Raw genomic sequence first — 3,353 nt, 5'->3', positions numbered from 1 at the left:
TCTCAGGTCTCTCTCTGCCCCCTCTCTCTTTCTCTCCTTCTCTCAGTCTGTCTCTGCCCCCTCTCTCTCTTTCTCTCCTTCTCTCAGTCTGTCTCTGCCCCCCTCTCTCTTTCTCTCCTTCTCTCAGTCTGTCTCTGCCCCCCTCTCTCTTTCTCTCCTTCTCTCAGTCTGTCTCTGCCCCCCCCTCTCTCTCTTTCTCTCCTTCTCTCAGTCTGTCTCTGCCCCCCTCTCTTTCTCTCCTTCTCTGTCTGTCTCTGCCCCCCTCTCTCTTTCTCTCCTTCTCTCAGTCTGTCTCTGCCCCCCTCTCTCTTTCTCTCCTTCTCTCAGTCTGTCTCTGCCCCCCCTCTCTCTTTCTCTCCTTCTCTCAGTCTGTCTCTGCCCCCCTCTCTCTTTCTCTCCTCTCAGTCTGTCTCTGCCCCCCCTCTCTCTCTTTCTCTCCTTGTCTCAGTCGGTCTCTGCCCCCCTCTCTTTCTCTCCTTCTCTCAGTCTGTCTCTGCCCCCCCCTCTCTTTCTCTCCTTCTCTCAGTCTGTCTCTGCCCCCTCTCTCTCCCCTCTTTGTCACCCCAGTCCACTATCCAGTCCTGTGACTAACACAGACCAGACCTAGAGAATGAGATAAACTAGCAAGAGGCATCTGTGTGATGTGAAATCCCATTACATTCCCAGAATGCATCCCAGTGCATGGTCACGGACCACAATGTATCGCCATATTCAGTGATGTAAAGTACTTCAGTAAAATTACTTTAAAGTACTACTTAAGTCGTTTTTGTTCACTACATTAGTAAAGAAAATATCAATAGTACCATAATACCATATTGTACTCCATACATTTCCCCTGACAACTAAAAGTACTTGTTACATTTTGAATGCTTAGCAGGACAGGAGCATTTTGAAATTCAAGAGAACACGTGGTCATCCCTACTACCTCTGGTCTGGTGGACTCACTAAACACAACAGCATCTTTTGTTAATAAAGTCTGAGTGTTGCAGTGTGCCTCTGGCTATCCGTAATTTTAAAAACAAGAAAATGGAGCCGTCTGCTTTGCTTAATATAAGGAATTTGAAATGATTTATACTTTTACATCTACTTCTAAATTTTAGCAATTAAATTGACTTTTGATACATTTTTAAAACTAAATACTTTTAGACTTTTACTCAAGTAGTATTTTGCTGGGTAACTTTCACTTTTACTTGAGTAACTTTCTATTAAGGTATCTATACTTTAACTCAAGTATGACAATTGGGTACTTTTTCCACCACTGGCCATTTTAAGGGAACTGACCTATTTTGTCAGGTGAGGAAAGATGATCCTAGATCTGTACCAAGGGTGAAATTTCACCCCGGATCATGAGGTGAGGTGCCTCCGTGTTTGGGCCTGGCGTCCTGTTTATGTTCCTTCTCTCTAGTTAGGCGTCAGTCCCATGGTCTGAGGCCTGGAGGGCCAGGATTAGGTGATAGGATCAGGTTTCTGTGTGGTCGTCAGCAGTCAGTACAGACATGCCCACTGTGTCTGTCACCTGGGCCTGGACCTCTACACCACCCTGTATCTCCACAGGGTCTGACTCTGAGCTACGTTTACAACAAAGGAATGGCTTCTGTTCTATGACGGTAGTAGAATGTATAAACCCACTGGGCAAAAACTGGTTGAATCAACGTTGTTTCCACGTCATTTCAACCCTAAAATGAAACGTGGTGATGTTGAATCAATGTGGAAAACTGATTGGATTTGCAAAAAGTCATCAACCTAAAGGAATTTCCTCTTTTTTCCGCCAAACCAATGTTGAATTCATGTTAGCTGACAACTTAACCAAATGTAAATGGAAAGACGTTGAACTGACGTCTGTGCCCGGTAGGAAGTTTCCTCTAACTAGACAGGGAAACCGGAAACGAACATGTAGACCCGGGGAAACCTCAGAGCGAGAGGAATGATTACCTTGTCTTCCCTAGCAAATGTCTAGATATGGGTTGTGACTAACAGGTTTTGGAGAAGGCTCTGGGTTCCTCTGTTGGGATTGACTGTGTCCTGTAGTTGGACCTGTGGCACCAGTGACTCGTATAAAAAGCAGCTCGATTAAAGATGCGCCCACAGCGAGTCCTGTTTACCTACCTCAGGGCTAATATGCAGACAAATGCATGATAGAGTTGGTATGCAGAGAGTTTCATCAGAGCTGCGCCACAAACCCCCTCTGTCACTGCAAAATCAATGACTTCGTGAAGTCACTCATTTCTCTTGCTGTAAACTCATTTCATTAAGAGTAAATGGTATCGCTGACTACTGTATTTGTATCAGCTAATTAAATATCTGCATGGAAGTCATATTCATTTCATTCATTTCATGTAACTGATAGTGGGAAGAGGGGAGAGGAAGCTTCTTTGAATACTAAAGATACGCCCATTGTGTTTTTATGGTGACTTACTGTGAATGTAGTAACTACAGTCCCCTTAGGTCATGTGTCTGACAACGTATTGTAGCTTTGATACATAGCTGGATTTTCATTGACTGCTGTAATAGAAGGCAGTGTTATGATTGGTCAGGGACATACTGATCCCCGTCGAGTGAATTGACTATCGTGGTGTATCCCTGTATCTAAAGGCCCTTGGGTAAGCCTGATTACTCACTGCCAGAGAAAATCCCTTCTTTCTGAGATGCATGGGGCGAGGATGGATGAAGAGGGATGGAGGGAGACGAAGGGAGGCAGAGGGAGGATGGGGAGAAGGGGAAGGAAGGAAGGAAGGAAGGAAGGAAGGAAGGAAGGAAGGAAGGAAGGAAGGAAGGAAGGAAGGAAGGAAGGAAGGAAGGAAGGAAGGAAGGAAGGAGAAGGCTTATAGCTATTGAGGCAGCTTTTTGAGTGAAAAGGAACACTGTATTGGCTGTATTTTTTTAATTAGGTGCATTCACTTACTTAAAACAGCCAAATGGGTAAATAAACAACATTATTACAATCAATGGAAGCTTTAGCTATACAAAAGACTAATCTATTGCGACGCCTGGGAATGGTTGGCTTTCTCTGATTTATGGGCATGGTAATATCCCCTGGGTATTGACACTGTGTATCACACTTATAAACTGTAGCGTGTCTCACGTAACAACGATGAAAAGTGGATTCTCAGCATAGCAGTCAATCGCAGTGTGAAAGATTTGGCCTAAAACCAAAAAAGGCCCATCTAGTTTCTGGATGGCTGGGTCGTTTTTACAATGAGATCTGGGTCCCCATGTTATTATTTTTAGATTCATTTGATGGATGTGGTGGACACAGATGTATCTGAGAGAAATCACATTGTGTGTGTGTGTGTGTGTGTGTGTGTGTGTGTGTGTGTGTGTGTGTGTGTGTGTGTGTGTGTGTGTGTGTGTGT

This window comes from Oncorhynchus nerka, linkage group LG2 (assembly GCF_034236695.1).
Source record: "Oncorhynchus nerka isolate Pitt River linkage group LG2, Oner_Uvic_2.0, whole genome shotgun sequence".
In the NCBI taxonomy this organism is placed as follows: Eukaryota; Metazoa; Chordata; class Actinopteri; order Salmoniformes; family Salmonidae; genus Oncorhynchus; species Oncorhynchus nerka.
The sequence above is the reverse complement of the archived record's forward strand: the minus strand, read 5'-3'. Positions refer to the sequence as shown.